At 40.9% G+C, this 25,613-nt stretch overlaps 1 protein-coding gene across 1 annotated transcript in view; it reads right to left on the reverse strand.

Annotated features, from left to right (window-relative positions):
* The window catches only part of LOC134225415 (insulin-like growth factor-binding protein complex acid labile subunit), a 531,242-nt gene that overhangs the window by 66,794 nt on the left and 438,835 nt on the right, over nt 1-25,613 (reverse strand). The window lies entirely within an intron of this gene.

The raw sequence follows: 25,613 nt of genomic DNA on the forward strand, positions 1-25,613 counted from the left end.
AGATCGAGGAATGTAAGGAAAATTGAAACGGGTACTAGATTCAAAAAAGCTCGTTGCTATGAAAAACGACAACAAAACAAATGTCATTTCTTGTTGCTGATATGTTTGTTTTTGTCCAAAGCTGGTGCAGTAGCCTAGAAATTTGAACATATCGACATAAGGAGAGTGAATCCAGAACAAAATATGATCAGAACACATCGAGATAGAGAGATATTGAGATGGGGAGAATATCGAGATGTAAAATGCCCAAATGTATGTAGATTGAAGGGACCGAGCGAACCATCGACATAGGGAGAGATATCGAGATACGAAACATCGAGATGTAGAGAGTCGACTGTAGCTGTTCTTCAGAGTGGATGAGTTAAGTAGAGATGGTAAAGAGGCGGTTTCGAGGACATCTTGATTCGGTAGCTGCAGATTGCTGAATGCTGATGATTAGTTTTTCATCATGTTTGCAAAGTTCCAATAGTAGATCCACGGGGTTACATTTTCGCTGCTACCGGTACCAAAATACGTTACTTTTGACGTAACATCTACGAACGAGACCTCCCGACACCGGATCCGTATTCGCGCCTGATAATACTGATTGACAAAATCTGCCGTATTTTAGCGAAGCAAACAATCTGCTTTTAAGCCATTGCCAATTTTTTCTAATGGCACACCTGAACTTGATCTCAGCAAAGTCGTTATATAAAATGCAACGGTGAGATTGAACAACGTCGTCAGAAGAACAGTAAATATTAGAAATGAACTTTTGGTTTTGAACTCACTGAACTTGGTGTTTCCAGTTATGAATTCCACGAAGAATTCACACCTAATTTAATGATTTTAAGGTGTTGTATGGATTAGCAATTTTCCTATTGCAAAGCTGTCGATGTTTTGATAAACATTTTTTTAAAAGGAAATAATAATACCACGTAAAACGAGCATAGATTATTTGAAATACATGGTAAGCATAAATTTTAATCTATGTTTTGTATTAATCGAGTAAATATATAAAAAGTTTAAATTGTAATCTCTCAACGTTTTTCTTTGTTTCTGAGTGTGAAATAAAAAAAATTGATTGTCCAATTTTATGAAAACAAGGACCACCCTAACTTTCATCAACACCTGAATAAGGTTCTTACTATTAGGAACAGCTTTGTGGAACAAAGTTTTATTCTAACTCTGCTCTTTGTGGCTCGAAATAGCTATTTCCACCTAATTTCGCTCTGTGGACCATAGTGCGTTGTGATGTCGCAAGTAAAACATTTTATTCCTCTTTTTCACGTGATTTCAATACGATAAAAACTCATCACGGAAACTCGCAAGTAATAGCTGATTCATGCCCTTCCACATTTTGAGTCTCTTGTGTAAGAGTCCATAGCAGAAAATAGATCATGGTGATACGAAAGCCCTTGATGGCGATTATGAACATCTGCCTGCAGTGCAGTTCCACAATTATTTTTTGAAAGATTCTGATTTCATTGATTTGTGGTTAGCATACACTGCCGCGCCAGCGACAATAATGGTGTAACCCAGTTCCGAGGAAAATAGAAGTTCTATACTTCTCGTGGAAAATAATGTTTTATTGTATGCTAACCACAAATCAATTAAATCAGAATCTTTAAAAAAATAATTGTGGAGCTGCATTTATAACACAAGTTGAGAACTAGTAGGAGACTATACTCTTCTCCTTCTTCTACGGCTGCTTTTTAGCTTAGTATTCTATTTTCATTTCCTCAGCTTATCAATGCCTGTCATTGCACGAATATGCATCTTCTTTGGCAAGTACAATGGATACACTATGCCTGCCCAGGAAGTCGAAAATAAGTACATAGTAAGTTTGTAAATGCCTATAAAAGGCAAAAAAACGTCCTAAACTGAGTGGACAATCGACTTATTAAATGTTCACAATTGTAAAATAATACGAAAGACAAGTTAGTGATATTTCAGTTAGTTCACTAAAACACGTACTGACAAACTAGAACGATGAGGGATTCCGTTCGTAAGCCCATTTCCTGCACTAGTAGTGTTCATTATCATCATCATTTTGATCGATAATCGAGCCCCCTAACAATCACGAAGTAGGTCACACCTAGGAAGAGGATGTAATTCCAGGATACTTCAACATCAGAGCAAATTAACCATAGAACCCCAAACGACCAGCACACAATACAGTTGTTTCCGTCCCTTTATCTAAACATTGTAATAAATTTCCAAGATCCTGCTCACTCCCCGGCTTGTACCTCGCATCGTTCTCCACAGGATCACGATCAAAGACCCCCAAGGTGTCTGTCGCTAATGCGATAATTTTCGTTCCATTAAATTTTATTTTCTGATACAGTTCCAATTTCACACTAAATTTAGCAGAACAAACATTTGTTTGCTTACTCGCTCCCATCACTTTATGGCTCTCCGACTGTCGTGTGCTCCATTTTCCGGGACGAATCCTAATTTGTCCGGGGAAATGTTGTCGTCAGTGTCGTCAAACGGCTGAAAACTCACTCGACGACGAGCTTTCTTCCCACTCCTATCTATGCGCCTACAATGTGTTTGCTTTGGTACTGCACAGAAGCGGTGCCTATACCTGTCTGAGCTCGAGCCATCAGCCGCAGCGACTGTTGCTTCGTGCTTTCACGGTGGTGTGGGCGGCTGGAGAAAAATGGTCCTGCACTGCCAAGTCAACAGGCGGGTTTTGAATTATTCGCAACCGTGAAGGCCCTTCCGGTGGGGCTTTCTCGAACATCATAAAGTTTAATTTAATAACACACCTACCTGGCTTCAATCAAATAGTCGGAGTTTTGCAGCGTCACAACCGCGAATGACTGGATTGTTTGCCACAGAATAAAGTTGAATATCTCATGATAAAATATTAAAGGAAAAATTTACTAAGAATTCCAATTCCTACTTTTAGAGTTCGGTTCGTCAATAACATTTGATTTGTGAGAAGATTTACTTGAACAAAAATGGCTCATCATTGATATCAAACTATTATCAAAGTTTGAGGCAAAGACATGCTTGCAAAAGCCAAAGCAACAGCTGAGAGGAATATCAACTTTATTACGCGACGTATATTTTGTTGCCCACCGCGAAAAAGTCGGTGAGGAACAAGTACACTGCTCAACATAGCATTTGTCTTCCAACGTTGTCGAGGACCTAACTTTGTTTTCAGATGACTATTACTCAAATCACAAAGTGGCAAATTGTTCACACTGTTTGTTCACTGGCCATCCCGTCATACTTGCGTGACACGGCTCAGCGCCGGTTGAAGTCATTCGTTTCAAATTCCTGTCTTCGAAGAACAACTTTTCCGCTCAGTTTCTGATTTTGGAAGGGGTGCAAGATTTCCCAAAACTGTTTGGCAACATTTTTCGACGGAAGTTTCTGGCTGGCATTTCAGGAAACTTGAGATTTTCCACTTCTCGAGAGATTTCTGGCCGGCGGAAAGCAACACCCAACAGCAGCATCATCGGGCGCCTTGTGTGACTTCTTGGAAATTGTGCACATGGAAGATACTGCTGCTAGGAAACGTCACTCACACCGAGGAGAATGCTTATTTCTCACCGTAAGCCGCCTGGTGGGTGGCATCTCATAGGGGTCCAATGTGGGGCGTTGCCTTGCTTAGTAACACAGGTTGAAGAAAAGAGGTGTACATTTTTAACACGATTTATGTCACCTTTTTGAAGGAAGATGAGGGCGACAGAGGAGCATTCTGTGCATTCAAGTGCTTCGCGACAAGACGTTACTTTTCCTCGCAAGGAAATAAAGAACGCCCCATCTTCAGAAAGGAGGAGATAGGTTTGTAAACTGTTTTACGAGTTAACCTCCCTTTCCGTGCCAATGATGGTGCAGACGGAACATTCTCTTCAGTTGTGGCAGGTTCCTCTACAGTGGACTATTTTATAGCACCATCCGTTGGACGCCCGTTCCTTTTTCAAATAGCACTTCCCATGGGCAGTAAACCCGTGAAGAAGTTCACGCTCTGTCTCTTCACCGGCCGACCACTCTTCAGTGCTGAAAAGAGCGCACAGAAACCAGAAAAGTCGTATAAATCGTCCCCCCATAGCTGGGAAATAAATCAGAAAACAATCTGATTTGATAAGAAGCGAAAGGCACCGGCTCCTCCTTCTGCTGCAGCCCGGATGACCTTCTTGGCAGCGTCCATCTGGATGCGGTTGCAGCGAGCCACCCGATTGGGGACCCCTTGACTAGCGGTAATTTACTGCTTCAAATGGTTCATAAATCTTGACCAGCCCTAGTGACAATTTTATGGTGCGTTGTATATCTTGTCGCGTTGCGTTTGGAGTTGTTTCGTTGCCGTTGGCCCGTTCCGATATAGGCAACCCTTTTAAAGTAAGAGCAACAACATCTGATGTGTAAGATCGCAAAAATAAAAAAAATAAAACAATCACACCAAGGGATAGCTGATCAGAGGTCTTCAAAGATTTACGACTTTTTTTATTCCATGATAATCTTGTTAGCTTCGGATAGAGGTCTACACCGCAGCCGCCGACAACATTTTGTGGGATTTCCACACCGCCGACATTTTCGTATCGACAATCCGATGATAATTGGAAAATGAGAAGTGAATGGTGGCTACAGAAGTAAAAAGTGATTGGTGAGAAATGAGACAGAAGAAAAAACAAGCATGACGAAGAAAGAAATAAAAAAAGAAGGAGAAGGGAGGAAGTAGTCCTGTATGCCACCGCGCCACGCCACCGCCGACAATGATTTTCGGCGCGCCTCCGTATTCAAATTGCAAACGCCGCCGCCGGCCCCAAAAACCACTGCATACAAATACCTATCAACTCTGTAGTTTCCGACTTCAAATTCAGACACACAGAAATTCATTTTTATTTATGTAGGTGAATTTGCAGATTTAGACTCATTCCCGAAAAAGTTTATAAATCAAAATCATTGGACAGTGAGCTATTCACAACTGCAACTAGCATGGAGCTGATTTCTAGCTAAAAAAGTGCTGTAAACGATGTGGAAGAATGTGTTCTTAACAGTACTGCAAAAGGCCGTGACAGAGAGCGAAGCGCTTCTTCCTATTTAAGGTCACTCCTGACGGAATCCAATTTTTAAAGTACTCGCGTTTTCAAGGGCACACCATTCGATAAGGAAGCAACGCACAACTGTCATTTTTATTTTTTCAGCTTTGCTGCGTCGCAGCATGCGTGAAAAAATAAAAATGACAGTTGTGCGTTGCTCTTTTATCGAATGGTGTGCCCTTGAAAACGCGAGTACTTTAAAAATTGGATTCCGTCAGGAGTGACCTTAAGGCGACCAAATGAAAAAAATCGTGGGGTCTTTGATTAATTTCACATGAAAGGATGTGCGCTTTATTTTAATTTTTTTTTCTAAATTATTTCATTAGATATATGCAAAGAATAGCAACTAGTCGATAAATTAATGAGAGTTTTGTAGCATGCCATATATTCTATTACTGTCGCATCGCATTACTGTCCCTGAGAAAAAAAACAAAGTTTACCATTAACCACAGCTGTTTAACAGTCTTTTCTGTGGTGAAGGTTATCATTCCGCCTTTCGCTGCATTAATGTCACTCCTGACGGAATCCAAGTTCCAAAGTGCTCGCGTTTTCGGGGGCACACCACTCGATTCAGAGGCGGCGCACAACTGTCATTTTTGTTGATTTAGCTTTGCTCCGTCGCAGCATGCGTGAAATAATAAAAATGACAGTTGTGCGTTGCTTCCGTACCGAGTGGTGTGCCCCCGAAAACGCGAGCACTTTCATACTTGGATTCCGTCAGGAGTGACCTTAAGTTCCTGAAGCTGACGGTTGTCGAGCGCAATGAAGCAGCACGACGATCACGCCTTTGCCTGAATTGGCAGTAGAGGCTCTTGCCATCATTGTAAGCAGAAGCATCACTCATTTACACCCGGAACCGCAGCAGACAAGTGAACCTCGTAACAGATCCTCCTTTCAACAAGGGCATTCGAGACCTACAGCAATCCATCAACAGCAACCACAAACATATTCAAATCAAAACCAACCAGCACAAGTTCACACTACAACACACGGTAACACACGACTAGCTCAATCACTGCTAGATTCGTGCTCTCAATTTTGTTTCATGGCAACACGCTTCTCAAAGAAACTACATCTGCAAGGTTCCTCCGAACATCTATCCGTGCAAGGAATCGGTGGATCAGTAGTCATTGCACGGAAGTCAGTGAAAGCGTCAATTTTCCCACGTCTTCCGGACATTTCATCGTTCCATGAGGAGATGAATTTCTACGTGCTGTCAGAACTAACGACTACTCTACCCTCACGCAGTCAATTGGAAGCTCCCGAAAAACATTACTTTTGCCGATCCACAGTTTCATGAGCCAGGCTGCATTGACTTAATAATTGGTGCAGAGCATTATCTGGATCTGCTAACAGACGGTCGGCAGAAAATTGCAGATGAAGGGCTTTCGCTGCAAAATATGTACAGTATTCGGGTGGATAGTGTCAGGTCGCATAGTCTATCATTCAGCGACAGTAACACAAGCTGCAGCTTATTCCTGCGCTCATGCGAGCCCGCACGAGCATTTGGCAAAGTTCTGGGAATTAGAAAACTGTCATACTAGTAGCACTCAGTCCGTTGAGGAGACAGCCTGTGAAGCATTCTTTGATCAAACCACCGTTCGTGATGAGCAAGGCAGATTTGTCGTCACACTGCCGAAAAGAGACTACCTCATAAGGCAGCTTGGAGAATCAGAAGGAACAGCAATTAAGAGATTTTTGGGTTTGGAGAAAAGGTTTCAACAGAACTCGGAGCTGAAGACTTCGTATGCGGATTTCATCAGGGAATATATGCAGCTGGGCCACATAGTGCAAGCTCCAGTGTCAACGTCGGAGGACAATACAGCCCTACCAGTATGCAATCTTCCTCATCACGCTGTCTTCAAACTAGATAGCACCACAACAAAGCTACGCGTTGTGTTTGATGATTCGTGTAAAACCAGCAGCGGAGTGTCACTAAACGATGCGTTAATAGTAGGCCCTGTCATACAGGATGATCTTATCTTCACCACGCTTCGATTTCGTCTGTTGAGTGGGGCCATAGTAGCGTCTACAGCGCATTGTATATAGCGATTCTCCTGGTGAACCAATTAAAACGTACAAGTTGACAACTGTCATGTACGGGACAGCGTCAGCTCCTTATCTGGCAACAAAGTGTCTCCAGAGCCTAGCAGATGAGAGGTTTTTTCGTATCCACGCGCATCCATGGTATTGAAGGAAGACTTTTATGTTTACGATATGTTGAAAAGGGTAAATAACGTCGAAGAAGCGAAAAATCTGGCTTCAGAAATTGTTCAATTAACAGCATCGGGAGGTTTTAATTTGAGCAAATGGAACTCCAACTCTACTCCAATTGTTGGCTCAACTGCCGGCAGAACTATTTGATAGTCGGGCGACGTTAGATTTATCATCTTTTCCAGTAAAGACGTTGAGACTCCAGTGGGAATCACTGTCAGACAGATTTCGATACGATTCTCCACACTGGAGCAATGACACCGTTCCTACTTAACCCTTTCAGGCCCATTTTTTTCCAAGCGGTATTACCCAGTAAATTTTATATATTCCATTTGTTTTCGTGATTAATAATGGAGAAATGACAAAACAAGTTAAAAAATATTTTTTTAGGATGTGCTAGATCATCCAAACTATCCTTGAGTCCAGAACTTGCCATCTACAGTTACCATATTAGCTTTATCAGTGGCTTTAAGCTTGGATATTTATACAACCATATCCATAACATATCCTTGAAGATCAAAGAACATAGTAAAATCATTTTGGGATATCCTGGGTCATCCAAACCTTCCTTGAGATCAGAACTTGCGATCTACAGCCACGACACTAGCCTTTTTCTTCGCTCCAAGTTTCGATATGTATTCAACCAAATCCATAACATATCCCTGAAGATCAAAAGACATAGATACTAGCCTGTTTCTTCCCTCCAAGCTTGCATATGTATTCAACCATATCCATAACATATCCCTGCAGATCAAAAGACATAGTAGGATGATTTGAGGATATCCTGGGTCATCCAAACTGTCCTCAAATTCAGAACTTGCGATCTACAGCCACAACAACAGGTTTTTTCGTCATTCAAAGCTTGGATATGTATTCAACCATCTCCATAACATATTCCTGGAGATCAAGAGGCATAATTAGATGGTTTTGGGATTTCCTAGGGCTTCCAAATCGTCCTTGAGTCCAGAACTTGCGATCTACAGCAACGACACAAGCTCTTTTGGTCGCTCCAAATATGCATAGGCTTTCAACCATGTCCATAACAAGTTCCAGAAGATCAAGAGGCATGGTGAGATGGTTTTGAGATATCCTGGGTCATCCAAACCGTCCTTGAGTGCACAACTTGCGATCTACAGCCACGACACTTGCTTTTTCGTCGATCCAAGATTGGATATGCATTCAACCATATCCATAACAAATTCCTGAAGATCAAGAGTTATGGTGAGATGGTTTTGGGATATCCTGGGTCATCCGAACTAACCTTGAGTCCAGAACTTGCGATCTACAGCCACGAAACAAGCTTTTTGCGTCACTCCAAGCTTGGATATGTATTCAACCATGTCCATAATATATTCCTGAGGATCAAGAGACATGGTGAGATGGTTTTGGGATATTCTGGGTCATCCAAACCGTCCTTGAGTGCACAACTTGCGATCTACAGCCCAAAACTTGCTTTTTTCGTCACTCCAAGCTTGGATATGCTTTCAACCATATCCATAACATATTTCTGACCATCTAAAGCGCCCTTAAGTTCATAGTTTGCGATTAAAAGAAGTGTAGTTTAGATGAGCTAGAATATCCAAAACTATATAACGATGTCAGTAGAATTCCAGGAGATGCAATGCATATAGCTGGATACGTATCAAAATCTTGAGTAGTGGAAAAAGCCATGGCTACAACTGTTGACTGCACCTCAAGGATAGTTTGGATGACTTAGAACATTTATACTATCTGCCGATCCATTTTATACTTCCAGGAGATGTAACGGGTGTGGTTGAACTCGTATCAAAATTTTGTGTAAGGAAAAAAGCTACTGTCACAAATAATGATGGCATGACCCGAACTCAAGAATAGTTTGGAATACTCAGAATATCTCAGATCAATCTAGCGCTTTTTTCTTCATCCAATAGATGTGACGAACAGAGTAAATCAAGACATTGAATGGCAAGAAACGCTAGTTTGAAACCTTAAGAAAGTAGATTCTGTGCTACAAGACAGTTTGGATGACCTAGAATTTTCCAAATATCACAATTTTGAGCCGGGAGATCTCCAAGGAGCTGTAATGGATATAACTGAATGCACATTGAAGCTATGAGGACTGAAAAAAGACTTTCTTGTAGTTGTAGATCTTAAGTCGGCAAAGTCGATTGTTCAGTAAAAGTAGGTTATAAATCTGTCGTTGTTTCATTGTTATATGCTTTATGGTCCGTCTGCTCGTGTTCTTGAAATAGTACAGGAAAAGCACATGGTTTCCAAGATAACCTATTTTGTCTTTGTTGTATAATCACATTGGACAGTGTCGGAAGGGCGGGTCTTACGGCAGTTCTTCAAATTACATCCCCAACCCACGGACCAAACTTTGTTTGAATAAAATATACAATTTCCTATTCTATGCTATGTTTATATTTTGAGCGTGTGACGTTGCAGAGGGAAGTCAAACAAGAATGCGACTAAAAATCTGGATTTTGTCCGGTATCCAGTATTCTCCAGTACATAAATTTTCCAAAACTAGATGAGTTTTCTTTTCGAACCCTGACAGAACCAAAGAAATCGGTTGATATTTCACAGAGTTATAATCATTTGAATTTTGATAAAGTGTTGCCTGTCCCGATTATTCTGTCCAACCCCATGTTTGGCATAATGAAGTGCAGTTGTTTTTTGCACTAGTTGAACATGATTGGGTATCTTTTGAAAACATATGGGCTCAATGGCCAAAATTATTTTCATTTATTGCATTATTTAATGAAAAAATATAACTTCTGTTGTAAAGTTTTTCGACGAATCAGAATAAATACTAATATCCAAATTGCGTAAACATTTGCAAAAGCACAGTCCCAACCAAATTGCATTATTTGTTATATAAAAGCATTTCTTATAGTTTTCCTATAAATGCCTTTCATATATGATGAAAATACATTTCATTTTGATAATATTCCTTTGATAATATTCAGTTAATATGGGCAAGAATAGTGTGGTATCCTACAATGATGAATATCAAAATCAATTTGATTCATTCACGAATTCCCCCAGAAGAACATGGAGTATTTTCGTGCTACGTTCGTATTTGTTTAAACCATGTGATCAATTTGGTTGATTGAAAACTGAATAGCTAATTTATATAGTGAAATATATTATATTTATATAGTGTAATGCATGAACTCCTGTACGATATGCGTATAAAAGTGTAGGATGAAAACCGACTAACAGTAAAAAAGTGTGAAAACAAAGAGCGAGTATAAAGCGAGATGTGAATGAAGAATATTAGCTTCAACAGCAACCTCTTAGCTTTCCAAATGTTTCACCGTGTGTCATTTTCGATATGGTGCACCGGCGGTTTAACACGAGGTTCAACGTGCAAAATCAAATTTATTATTATTAGTTATATTATTATACTGTCTACTACAATTTTGCGAAACGGAAAATCAAATTTCCGTTGGCATTCGATTAACTTTAATCGATTATGTGCACAAAAAACATCAGGCATCCCTATTTTATTTTGTGATGACATTTTGAAGTGTGTGTGTTTAACGATCCTCATATTTTGGGTAGTTTCGTTTCAGTGTGTAAATTTCGTGAGAGTGAATCATATTGTTAATATAGTATATTTGGTTATATAGTTGTAAAAGCACCCGTTCATCTTATAGGGCAGGGGTTCTCAACCTTTTTCTTGAGAGGTACCCCTTCGAACTTTTGCATTAATTGAGGTACCGTCAACTGGGGGGAAGATGATCATTGAGGTGAAGATGATCATTTGATGTGTCAGTCAAAAGTGCCAATTTTTTTTATGAAACGGTAGTCAACAATATTCTCCGTTCAAGTGATGTTACCGCTAGGTAGAAATCCGAGTTTTTCGATTATAGTCATGAAAATGTATTTTGTGGAAGAAAAAGAGAGATAGTTATAAATGACGCTATTTTCGTTTCAAATATTGACTTCGTAGACTTCTTTACGTAGTAAATTCAACATTCATACAAATAACCTAGTGTATTTTGACTACTAGGTCATAATGATTTTAGTAGAGCTGTCTTGATCAACTTCACCCCAAACCAGATTACTCAAAAAATGTGTGATAATTTAATTTATTTTAATAAATGCGAATGAATTTCAGAAAACTAAAGTTGTTGATTATTGCAACGTATAGCAGTACATGTTTTGAAAATATTTGTTTCGATTTGAAATATAAACACACATTGTTATTGCATGTTTTGTCTTAAAAGTGATCATCTTCCCCCCAGTTGACGGTACCCCCTATTTTTTGCTGTAAATGAAAATAAGTGTAACTCATAAGATATATGAAAAATGATACTGAAAATTAACGGGATATATGGCTATCCATAAAGTTAGCTGAAATTTTCATTATATCGAGATCTTGAAGAGAAGCTCCGAGCCTCTTGAAAAGCGACTTTCAAGCCAGGTAAGCTTCTAAGCATCTTGAAAGGACGCTTCTGAGCCTCTTGAACGTTGGCTTCCAATAATCTCGAAAGATGAATTTCGAGCATCTCGAAAGATGGTTTCCGGGCATCTGGAAAGAAGGTTTCCGGGTCTCTTGACAGGAGGCTTCCAAGCCTCTTGTAAGGAGGCTTCCGGGCCTCTTGAAAGGAGGCTTCCGGGCCTCTTGAAAGGAGGCTTCCGGGCCTCTTGAAAGGAGGCTTCCGGGCCTCTTGAAAGGAGGCTTCCGGGCCTCTTGAAAGGAGGCTTCCGGGCCTCTTGAAAGGAGGCTTCCGGGCCTCTTGAAAGGAGGCTTCCGGGCCTCTTGAAAGGAGGCTTCCAGGCCTCTTGAAAGGAGGCTTCCGGGCCTCTTCAAAGGAGGCTTTCGGGCCTCTTGAAAGGAGGCTTCCGGGCCTCTTGAAAGGAGACTTCCGGGCCTCTTGAAAGGAGGCTTCCGGGCCTCTTGAAAGGAGGCTTCCGGGCCTCTTGAAAGGAGGCTTCCGGGCCTCTTGAAAGGAGGCTTCCGGGCCTCTTGAAAGGAAGCTTCCGGGCCTCTTGAAAGGAGGCTTCGGTGCCTCTTGAAAGGAGGCTTCCGGGCCTCTTGAAAGGAGGCTTCCGGGCCTCTTGAAAGGAGGCTTCCGGGCCTCTTGAAAGGAGGCTTCCGGGCCTCTTGAAAGGAGGCTTCCGGGCATCTTGAAAGGAGGCTTCCGGCCTCTTGAAAGGAGGCTTCCGGGCCTCTTGAAAGGAGGCTTCCGGGCCTCTTGAAAGGAGGCTTCCGGGCCTCTTGAAAGGAGGCTTCCGGGCCTCTTGAAAGGAGGCTTCCAAGCCTCTTGAAAGGAGGCTTCCAAGCCTCTTGAAAGGAAGCTTACGGACCTCTTGAAAAGAAACTTGAAAAGAGGTTTCCGAGCTTACTGAAAGGAGGCTTCAGAGCCTCTTGAAAGAAGGTTATCGAAGCTGTTGAAAGGAGGTTACCGGGCTTCTAAAAAGGGGGCTCCTGGGGCTCTTAGAAGAAGGCCTCTGAACCTCTTGAAAGTACGTTTCCGAACCTTTTAAAAGGATGCTTCAAAGCTCCTTGAAAAGAGTCCCCCGATCCTCTTGAAACGAGTCCTCCGAGCTGCTTAGAATGAGACTTTTAAGACGCGTAGAAGGAGGTTTTCAATCCTCTTGCAACGAAGCAACTGAGCTTTTCTGGAAAAAACATTCATGTTTCTCAAATGGAGACTTCCTACTCTGTAGACTCTCAGTTTTAGTTAAGAAGCATATTCTTAACATATCATTTAACATTCTATTTCCTTCAGGTAGATTGCAAAGAAGATTTTTTAAATTTGTTTATTCGTTGTTCTGTCCTTTTGATTTTTTTGTTCCACAGCCCTTCATCCATTTTTCGTGGTTGTGGAGAGAAGGACTCAATAGTTTCTAGTTACTGATCGCCATGCATATTACTTATGTACAAAGTTTTGATATAAAAAAAATACATATATCAAAACTTTATCAATAAGTTTTGATTAAAACTGATTAAAATCCGCCATTATGCATTTTTGTCCGAGGTACCCCCTGGGTGTGGCGAAGGTACCCCCAGGGGTACATGTACCCCAGGTTGAGAACCGCTGTTATAGGGCATTTACGAGGAATCATCAACGAAGATGGTAGTTTTCATCATGGCCTGGAGGCCTCCACGCCTGAAAAGTTTCGGTTGGTTCAACCGATTTCGAACTATTGTGGATTTCAGTACGTTAGTCACGCTCATGGAATACGTCCAAGCCAAGCATCTTCAGTTCACCACCTTAGATAGTAGAGGTCTTGCGGTGAACCGATCCAGTAAGGATACGAACGTCTGTCGAAGGAAGTACAGTCTGGCGTTGCTCCGATCGGACGGATCGTAGGCAGCATTTCAAGATCAAGTCGCAGCTTCTAAAGATCACCGAAGGTCCACAACAGAAGTGTCAACTGTAATGTACATCATCAATAGCAACAATTTCGTCTCGTCAGTGTTCAGTGCCCAGTTGATAACTCGCCGTTAATGATATTAAGAGGGCACGAGGCACTCGCACTCTCCAAAATACCTACCATTGGCAGTAGTAATCATTTTCGCGCGCGAAGCAGTCGAGTCTGCGTGATATCGAAAGAATAAAAGTCATCCGAAGTCAGTCGCTGTTTAATTGAAAAATAAAGTGTTTTTCTCTGCAGTCCGTCGCGAGTTTTACATTTCAGAATATCCGTGAAAACCCAGTGGTAATACGAACAGATGTATTAACGAATTAAAGTAAAATAGATATGTATATGTCAAGCTTACTAAATTGTATTTAAGTCCCTGAAAATGATATGACAATCTGGTCATAGACTTATTTCTGGCGAATAGTTCTTAGTGATACAATTTGATTCCGTACACCCATCATCGCAATATAAACGAAGTTCCATGACATAATTTCGAAACACCAACTTCCCCCCCCCCCCCCCCTAACAGCACTGAATATTTATGACATCTATAAAATGGAACCAGTGAGTTATACAAATATATGTCACATACGGTTGAAAAGTATAGCATAAGAGTAATATAGACGCCATAAGACTCGTATGTTCCTCTTACAGAGTGGAAGCAACACGGGAGCGTAACTTTCCCAATGCAGATTTCCTTGGAACATATTAATTGTGGGGTGTTTCTGCTTCCAAAAGTTTTTCTGATTAAAAGTAATTGAATTGAAATTCGTTGAAGTTGAGAACATTTAATTTAATACTGGTCGCCGTTGGTGTTTAGAATTTGAACAATCGATTGTTCTAAGAAAACATGTAATTTATAATAATTTGTTCGTTTTAATGAAGATAAAAAAATGTATCAAATATCAATCATCGTTTCATCAAATATTGATCCTCAAATAATCAAAACACGAAACTACATTTCATCTTCTCCAAATTACAAATCATCACCAGTGTTGATCAGGTGTTTCGCTAAATAAGTCGATTATTCAACATTTGAAGGGGAAGTTCAAAGGAAAGCAAGAAGCGCAGCCCCCGCGCCGTCTTATTATTAATAATAATAATCTGCAAACATGAAATCCATAATCTCATCCCCTAGTCCCCTACTCTGCGATTGCGTTCGAGGGTGATGGGTCCGGCGGTAAAGCAAAAGCAATATCGACGATGTTTTCCCTGACGAATGATAAAAGCATCCAGTTCGGAACAGCTTTGAATGATTAATGACCGAGATTCGGATTCGTTCCGAGAAGCACTCCGATTTTCCCAGGCGGTGTCACACTCATCGACCAATTGCTCATAGTCAGCCATTTGTCGTTTTCGGCGGAAAAGCTTTTTGCGGCAGGGTGGGGGGGCATATGATGTTCTATTTTGGGCTCTGCTTTGAAATTAGTGCCTATCGTCGCTTTTCTTAGGTAGTTGATCAATTCGAAGAGCGACATATCAAACGCTAGGTGAATAAATGTTTCAGAAAGGGTATGAAGTGGCTCACAAAGTTTAAGTTATTCAGAACAAGAATAAGAGATATCATCTTTAGTGCATTGCTTGAAAGCCAAAGTATGTTTCGAAAATATTTCTCTAAATCAATTTCCAAGTCTTCAAATTAAGAACGAGAAGCAAGTCGTAACTTCACCGGAAAATGGAAAGTGATAAATCTCTAATTTAAAGTAATGGTTGTGATGTAAATCTAAGGAGATATAGAGCTATTGGCATTCTTGTATCAGAAACGAAGAATGGTGAAAGCAGCATGGAAGGAATGCATAAAAAAATGTATGCAGCTTTTAGTTCTAGCCAGACGGGATGGAAAGAGCACTAACTTTCTTGCTCACAAGTATGGCTTGCCCTTGCTTGAACAAAGCAAGACTGAAAGCGGGAAAAAAGTCATCCATCCCGGGTATCTACTGGCTGACCAAGTCTGGTTTCGTAAAGTATGACAGGACAGGGAATTGAATTTTTCTATTGATGCTAAAGCTGAGGAGTTGAGGCAAATATAATCCATACCTTCCCAACGACGATGGTTAGGGATATGCGGAATTTGGATTAGATTTACAGAATTTTTTTTCCGAACTAGAACAGCAAATTCTTCCAATTTTCCTTGGAAAAGTTTCTTGATTGTTCTGAACATCGACGGTAAATGATTTTAAATTATCATGAAAAAATGTACTGAATTTCCACAAAATATTCTTCAAAATTTTCACAAAAATTCTGCAGATTTCTACAGCAAACTGATCTTTGACTAGAATTTCAATGAATGACTTGTTACTGGGCAGAAGATGGACTGGCTGCGACTGAACTTGAAATATTATTCCGCTCTTTAATATTCTTTTCGATGCATCAAACATAGCATCCCCTTAATGGCAACGTCCACGAGAACTGTAAAAAAGTGATGCATATCGAAAGCAGGTTTTCTCCTGGATTTACAATTGTAGAAAAGGGAAGAAATGGACTTACAATCACCAGTTGAACAGGAAAGAGGCAGGATCGGTGGAAATTGTTATCGGTGAGTACTTTGTTGATGCCGACTGGTCGGTCGGGAGAAAGACAATATTGGGCGGTGGAAAGTCTGCCCCCACTTTGGTATGCACGGCAGGCAGTGACTACGAAAGAACAGAGAAAACACAGACGACTCTCCCATCAGCCGATGCTTTCGGTCCATCTGGTTTTGACTCGGTAGCGCTCGGTATCGTAAATATCAAGAAACTTTGCCAAAGTCCAGCCCCGGAAAGATCAGTGGGTGAATGTTAAACGAAAAGAAAATAAATAAGACCATGTGAAATGTAGCTGATGGAAACTATTTTCCTATTTATATTCCACCCGTATGCCGCCACTTCTTCCACTAAAGCTCCTTGAAAAAACCTTGGGAGGTCCGTCCATCTAACGTCCAAAGGACGACGGACGGTAGCTCACATAGAGTTGTGAAGTGCATGAGCATACCCAACAGAATCAAAAGCAAATGGTCCCCTATCTCCAGTGGCAAGTGCTTCCAAGACGACGATGTCGACAACATTCTACGATGGCAGACGGCTCACAGCATCCACTTGTAACTTGAGCACTTGGTCGAGTGACAGCAGTTCTCATTCTGTCTCCCACTCACACACAGGTCAACTCGTTAAGGACATCAATGGCACTGGAAATGGTCGATTGAAAATCAACTATCCCATATTGTTTCAAAATGGCAAACCCGGCGTGATCCCAACTGAATCCACTCGAACGAAATTTATGCTTGAGCTCCAGCTGAAAAATCACCCACCAGTAAGGTCTCATCATCCCTCGAAATGGAATGTAAATACATGGCATGAAAATTGAAAAAAAATCATTCTCTATTCCAAGCCAGCTGATCCAATCCACGAGAAATTGGAGAACCCATTGGAAAACGAAAACAGAAATTCTCAATCAATTTCACAAACTTTCAAATTTGTCTTCTCAACCAAGTCGGAGCTTCCGCCGAAGAAGACACTACCTACTGCTTAGAAGAGCTTCGATATCTACATTACGCGATTCAAAGGAATTGTGCACCCCAGGGTATGCATTTCCACGAGAAACCGGGTTCAGGTTCTGGCAGAATCGCACACGAATTTTGATATTCCCCTCCCCTCCGTAATACCGCACCTTGCCCCGAGCTCCTGCTCCATCCGCACTACAAAACTATGCGAACGGCAAATGGAAACTCGAGTGGGTACTGATGGTGAGTCTGACATTCGCCATCACTCGAGGCGATGCAATAGTTTGTGTTTGCCATTTCCATCTGACTTCCATCGGGGAGCTTTCTTCGGTTCTGGCTTGGGCCGCTTCGCAAGAACTCACTCACGTGCGGAACATATTTCTCTGGGTGCTCTGTCAGCAGCAGAGCTCCCGGCTTCGGGCTTGCACCAGCAGGGTCGCGACGATCCCGAGAGACAAAGTGAAACCATTGCCATTCGATTTCCATTTCAAGGGGAAAGGAAAACAAGGCAACTCCTTTACCGCGTATTGAGAGATAGAAATAACGAATAATAATAGCGGACTGTCTTATCTGTGGAAATTCGCGTATTTCTTTGTCTTTTGGCGTTTTCGACACTCCGTTTGGTAGCTATCGAGGCATGTCGGGTGGAAAACATCATCCATCGGGGCACTTACGATGCAGTAGAGATGTTCTCGAAGAATAAGAATTGAATGCATTTTTTGTTACAGACCTTGAAAAACTTGATACAAATTTCCATGCGATAAACAAAAAATGAGCAGAGCCTAAACTTTAGAAAACAATTGATTTAAAATATTTTTTTTTAAACTGAATTCAATTGAAGTTGGATTGGAATTGTGAATGGAATAGAATTGAATTCTTATTGAATTGAAATAAGAATGGAAAGAGATTGAAATTTGATGAGAATTAAATTGAAATTGGTTTACAATTGGATTCGAATATGATTGGAACTGTAATCGAATTGGATTTGTCCAAATCCAATCCAAATCCAATCTAAATCCAATCCAAATCCAATCCAAATCCAATCCAAATCCAATCCAAATCCAATCCAAATCCAATCCAAATCCAATCTAAATCCAATCCAAATCCAATCCAAATCCAATCCAAATCCAATCCAAATCCAATCCAAACCAATCCAAACCAATCCAAACCAATCCAAACCAATCCAAACCAATCCAAACCAATCCAAACCAATCCAAACCAATCCAAACCAATCCAAACCAATCCAAACCAACCAAACCAATCCAAACCAATCCAAACCAATCCAAACCAATCCAAACCAATCCAAACCAATCCAAACCAATCCAAACCAATCCAAACCAATCCAAACCAATCCAAACCAATCCAAACCAATCCAAACCAATCCAAACCAACCAAACCAAACCAATCCAAACCAATCCAAACCAATCCAAACCAATCCAAACCAATCCAAACCAATCCAAACCAATCCAAACCAATCCAAACCAATCCAAACCAATCCAAACCAATCCAAACCAACCAAACCAATCCAAACCAATCCAAACCAATCCAAACCAATCCAAACCAATCCAAACCAATCCAAACCAATCCAAACCAATCCAAACCAATCCAAACCAATCCAAACCAATCCAAACCAATCCAAACCAATCCAAACCAATCCAAACCAACCAAACCAACCAAACCAACCAAACCAATCCAAACCAATCCAAACCAATCCAAACCAATCCAAACCAATCCAAACCAACCAAACCAATCCAAACCAATCCAAACCAATCCAAACCAATCCAAACCAATCCAAACCAACCAAACCAATCCAAACCAATCCAAACCAACCAAACCAATCCAAACCAATCCAAACCAATCCAAACCAATCCAAACCAACCAAACCAATCCAAACCAATCCAAACCAATCCAAACCAATCCAAACCAATCCAAACCAATCCAAACCAACCAAACCAATCCAAACCAATCCAAACCAATCCAAACCAATCCAAACCAATCCAAACCAATCCAAACCAATCCAAACCAATCCAAACCAACCAAACCAATCCAAACCAATCCAAACCAATCCAAACCAATCCAAACCAACCAAACCAACCAAACCAATCCAAACCAATCCAAACCAATCCAAACCAATCCCAAACCAACCCAAACCAACCAAACCAATCCAAACCAATCCAAACCAATCCAAACCAATCCAAACCAATCCAAACCAATCCAAACCAATCCAAACCAATCCAAACCAATCCAAACCAATCCAAACCAATCCAAACCAACCAAACCAATCCAAACCAATCCAAACCAACCAAACCAATCCAAACCAATCCAAACCAATCCAAACCAATCCAACCAACCAAACCAATCCAAACCAATCCAAACCAACCAAACCAATCCAAACCAATCCAAACCAATCCAAACCAATCCAAACCAATCCAAATCCAACCAAACCAACCAAACCAATCCAAACCAATCCAAACCAACCAAACCAATCCAAACCAACCAAACCAATCCAAACCAACCAAACCAATCCAAACCAATCCAAACCAACCAAACCAATCCAAACCAATCCAAACCAATCCAAACCAATCCAAACCAATCCAAACCAATCCAAACCAATCCAAACCAATCCAAACCAATCCAAACCAATCCAAACCAATCCAAACCAACCCAAACCAATCCAAACCAATCCAAACCAACCAAACCAATCCAAACCAATCCAAACCAATCCAAACCAATCCAACCAATCCAAACCAACCAAACCAATCCAAACCAATCCAAACCAACCAAACCAATCCAAACCAATCCAAACCAACCAAACCAATCCAATCCCAAACCAACCAAACCAATCCAAACCAATCCAAACCAACCAAACCAATCCAAACCAATCCAAACCAACCAAACCAATCCAAACCAACCAAACCAATCCAAACCAATCCAAACCAACCAAACCAATCCAACCAACCAAACCAATCCAAACCAACCAAACCAATCCAAACCAATCCAAACCAACCAAACCAACCAAACCAATCCAAACCAATCCAAACCAATCCAAACCAATCCAAACCAACCAAACCAATCCAAACCAATCCAACCAAACCAACCAAACCAATCCAACCAAACCAATCCAAACCAACCAAACCAATCCAAACCAATCCAAACCAATCCAAACCAATCCAAACCAATCCAAACCAATCCAAACCAACCAAACCAATCCAAACCAATCCAAACCAACCAAACCAATCCAACCAATCCAAACCAATCCAAACCAATCCAAACCAATCCAAACCAATCCAAACCAACCAAACCAATCCAAACCAATCCAAACCAATCCAAACCAATCCAAACCAACCAAACCAATCCAAACCAACCAAACCAACCAAACCAATCCAAACCAATCCAAACCAATCCAAACCAACCAAACCAATCCAAACCAATCCAAACCAATCCAAACCAATCAAACCAATCCAAATCAATCCAAACCAATCCAAATCAATCAAATCCAATCCAAATCAATCCAAATCAATCAAACCAATCAAACCAATCAAATCAATCCAAATCCAATCCAACCAATCCAACCAATCCAAATCCATTCAAATCCAATTCAATCCAAACAATTCAAATCAATCCAAATCCAACTATTCAAACCAAATTTCAATTCAATTCAATTCAATTCAATTCAAATTCAATTCAATTCAATTCAAACCAATCCAATCCATTGATTAGTTCAAATTCAATCCAAATCCAATCCATTGGATTTGGATTTGATTGATTTGATTGATTTGGATTGATTTGGATTGATTTGATTGATTTGATTGATTTGGATTGGATTTGGATTGGATTTGGATTGGATTTGGATTGGATTTGGATTGGATTTGGATTTTGTTTGGATTGGGATTGGATTTGGATTGGAATTGGATTGGAATTGGATTGGAATTGGATTAGAATTGGATTGGAATTGGATTGATATTGGAAAATAATTGAATTTGAATTTGAAAGAAATTGGATTTGACTTAATTTGGAATTGAATGAGAATTGGATTGGATTTGATTTGGATTCGGATTGGAAGTACAGTTGAATTCTATTTGGAATAAACTGGGATTGTTATTCGATTGGAATTTCTACAGAATTTGAATTTGTTCGGAAGGTAATTTTATGTTTTCCTGAATAAGCTTCCTTTAGAAATAAATTTGGAAAAAGATTGGATTGAAATTGAAATGTTAAAACAAATACCAACCACTACCAACGTGCCATTATTTATTCTCTTCAAGTGGCTTACCGTGAACTTGCACAATAAAAGCCCTGAACGTTGAATAGTTTTCCCGGAGAACCAAACAAATGGAATCCTCGCGGAAGGAAAAACCTCTCGAAATTGATTCTGTGCGTTACTACTTGAGTAAGCACAGCTTCCCGCCACCCATAGCACCGCAGCGGAACGCCATTTTTCTTCGAATGGGCAAAAAACACAAAATGCAATCAAAAGTTGAATATCGTTCGCTCGAGCGAGTCGGAAACTCGGAAACAGACGAGTTTTGACAGTCGGCGGTGGCTCCGCACTGCACTCCGATGAAGCGATGCCTGTGCGAACCAGCTGGTTCGGCTCATCCTGAAATGTTGCTCCTATTAGGAATGCAATTTCGTTCCGTCTGTTCTGCTCTTGTCTCGGCGCTTCAAAGAGACTCGCACTGCTAAGTTGAAAAACGGTAGGGAAAAAAAGTTGTAGGGTTTTGCTGTGTTTGGGGTTCAATTTCGGGGAATTTAGGAACAAACAGGAATAGGATTGCAAGTCTTAGTGATGCTGTAGTTAAACCAATTCAATTTCAAATACATTTCTACAACAAACATTTGCACTTTCGCACGTAGGCAGGGAGTGAAAATGCTTCATTATTCTCGGTAGTATTATATTTTAGTTCTATGCGAACATTATATTGAACGAAAAACAGTGCCTACCCCTCTTTGAAAATGCATCCTCAACAATCTTCCCCGTTTCCATTTGTGTGTGCGATGGATGCTTGTTTTTTGGCTCGTAAAACAACGACCACGTCGACGACCAGACGAGAGTAGACAATCTACTGATTTTCATATTGTTTTCAAATTTTATGCAAATAAAGAACTCGTACCAAACCATTAGAATATGGCTGCGACGACGATCAACCGCGTTGGATGAGTTTGCATTTTACAGTCGCCGCCGCCGCCCCGTCGGTTGGTCGGAACAGCATGTTCTGTCTGGTTGGTATCATTCCGGGGTTGGCGTGGTTTACTCTGCTGTGGCAGAATCCGGGCAGCGTCAGCCGCCAAATGGCAGCACCTGTCTGTCAGTCACTTTCACTGCTTTCATTTCTCGTTGCGGCGGACGCGGTGCGGAAGTATGACATGAACAATAGTGACGGCGCGCCTCGGCGGCCGAATGGAATAACAAACGGGAAAAAAGGACGATGGGTGCTCGCGTCTATGGGAAAACTTTGTGGGAATACAATCCTCCTAGAAGGGGAATCAGACAGCTGAGAAGATTTTTCACTCGAATTTGTGTGTTTATTTACAATTATATGAAGTCCTGGAATTCAATTGTTTGATTTTGTTTTTAAATAGGGGAAAATACGGCTTTGGCAGGTTTTGTTCTATTATTGTCAGGGTGGTTTTTGTCGACCAAATTTTATGAAATTTTGCCAAAATATTCTTTGATATGCAAAGAATTTTTTGGCCAAATTTGAGCATAATCAGTCATAAAAAAACCCCTGACAATAATAGAACAAAACCTGCCAAAGCCGTCTTTTCCCCTATGTGAAATCTTGTGAATCGTTCGCCAAGCGACAATTACTTAATGCCGAATTCTTTAGAAAAAATATTTTAAGCTCTTTTTAGTTGATTGTGCAAAACTCGTCTTAGACGGTTGTATTTTTTAGTTTTTAGAAAATAAGTGAATCAGGAAGTCAGTCTTTTTGATTCTTGTTCTAACACCTTTCTGAAACGAGAAGCATTGGCGCATTCTTTTGTCCATTGATGGAGCAACAAAATTGCCACTTTTAGACCCTACATTGAATGGATGGTATTGTTTGAATTGGGAATTGATGAACTTGATGGAGGAAGAATGGCATTTTCACCAGTCATTTCGGAAGCTGGATGACTGCCCAACTGCACGGAACAACAATAAAAGCCTGTTTTTGATTGTAAATATTGTTCCAAGGGAGGGAAAAAGTGACCAAGCGAAACATGGTCTCGATGATGTAGTGTCCTGTACAAGGTCTACGCTAGAATTGATGTCGGGATCATTTTTAAACATACCATTAATCACTGAGGCCGTACCTGAAATAGAAAGAAAATAAAAAATATTACTTAATTTGATCTTTTTTGTTGACATAATTTGAAATTTTTATTTAGCATGTTACCAAAAATTTTACGATTTTCGAACCACTTCGCTTTCTTCGTCACACTTGTTATATACAATTCCACCCACGACGTGTACACTCACATATATGCTATGCCATGGATTTGGTGGATTTTCCTTCACTTTTGCCGTTCTGTATTAGGTTTTGTTTCAGTTACCAGCATTAGTGTCCTGGCAATATTCATCTCGTTTCTCATTTGTTGGCACCACGAATTAAACCATCGGGGGTGACTATGGGTCTGGGGGTGAGAATGAGTCATCTCACCGGCAGCCTGGAGGTTGTAAAGCAAAATCGTTCAAAAAGGTCTCTTATATTTTAGTCTTCATGTCCTCAGATACATTCAGTCCATTCTACAAGCATTCTAAGTAGTTGAAACAGTGACCCATTCTTACCCCTATTTGACCCATTGTCACCCCCGACGACGGTACTTTACCAATGACGATGAACCAGGACAGCAGAAAAACGTGGTGTATTTCGTTCCATTATGGAACGTACACACGGTCAAGCAGTTTGACCAACATTGACTCCACCTCTCGTTTATTCAAACATCCATCAAGTTTTACCAACAGCGGCACGAACAATCAATTTATTCGACCAACAATATCACACACGAACTGTAGTGGTCACTCTTTCACAATAAATAATTACACTTCTTAACTTTACTTTCACGGTTCACTTTATTCAGGTTATCAGAATCACCAATTTGCTGCCTGTCGCTTCAACGGTCAAACCTTCTCTGCTTCGCTTTTCTGCCTCTATTCGCTAAGTATATTTCACTTCCTTTACAGGGTTAATCTCATTTACTCATATATGAATAAGTCCATACCCTACACTCCCCCCTTACTTTAAACGAATTATTCAATGGATTATGTAATCCTTCAAATGTCGCGGCTCCACTCTGGTTCTTTTGGAAGGACCTGCTACTGGACTTTCCGTCCCCTCTGATACGGGTTTTCCTTCAACTTCCTTCTGATCGTTTTTCTCGAGTTCGAACGATGCTTCTTTATCGGAATCTGCGCCACCGTGGTCTGCTGTTGGTATTACCTTCAGATGAGCCGAACTTCTTCTATATTCCTTACCAGTTGAAGATGACCGAATTGTGACATCGGCTCCACTCTTGCGGACCACGATGAAAAGTTCGGGGGAAAAATCAGAAGAAAGCTTATTTTCTTTCCGCGGCCGCTTCGCTATCACTTGATCTCCAACACGAATATCGCAAGTTTGCGCTTTACGTTTCTTATCTGCATACTGTTTACCCTTCTCTTTTTGCAAAGCGTCGTGTTCTCTCACCACTTCAAATTCTTGTGGAGCGGTAACGACACATGGTAGCTTTGTTCGTATGCGACGACCGAACATCAGCTCCGAAGGAGGTTTTCCTGTAGTAGAATGATTTGCTGCGTGGTACATTAACATATATTTTCTCAGTTCTGTCCGCCAATCCTTTCCTAGTTCCTGTGCTATTCTTAATCGCTTTAAGATAGATCGGTTCTGGCGCTCAACCTCTCCGTTCATTTGGGGCCAGTAAGGTATCGAGTGTACTAAACGGATGCCATATTCCTCGCAGAATGAACGGAAATCGTCAGAGATAAATTGTGGACCGTTGTCAGCTTTGAGACTCACCGGCACACCGAATCTTGAAAATATGATCATCAGTTCATTTATAGTGGCTGCAGTTGAAGTGCTACTCATTTCTACAACTTCCACGAATCTACTAAAATAATCCACGCAAACTAAAAGGTTTTCACCATCCGGCAATGGGCCCAAAAAATCCACAGCAATCTGTTCCCAGGCTTTTGAAGGCAACTCTTTTCTCATCATCGGTTCAGGGGGAGATGGAGAAGATACCAGTGAACACCCACGACATGCTTTCACATATCTTTCTACGTGCAGGTCCATTTTGGCCACCAAACATTCGCGCGAAGATGACCTTTCATGACTCTTGCACCCGGATGCCCCTCATGTGCGAGATCAAGAACTTGTGTTCGTAGTTTCTGGGGGACGACAATACGGTCGATTCTTAGTAAGACATCGTTTAATCGGCACAACTCTGAAAAGATCATTCTGAATTCCAATGGGATCTCGTCGGCTGATCCAGTATCCAGGGCTTCAAAAATCTCCTGAATTTGTGAATCTTCTCTGCTG

This window comes from Armigeres subalbatus, chromosome 3, assembly GCF_024139115.2.
Source record: "Armigeres subalbatus isolate Guangzhou_Male chromosome 3, GZ_Asu_2, whole genome shotgun sequence".
Lineage (NCBI taxonomy): Eukaryota > Metazoa > Arthropoda > Insecta > Diptera > Culicidae > Armigeres > Armigeres subalbatus.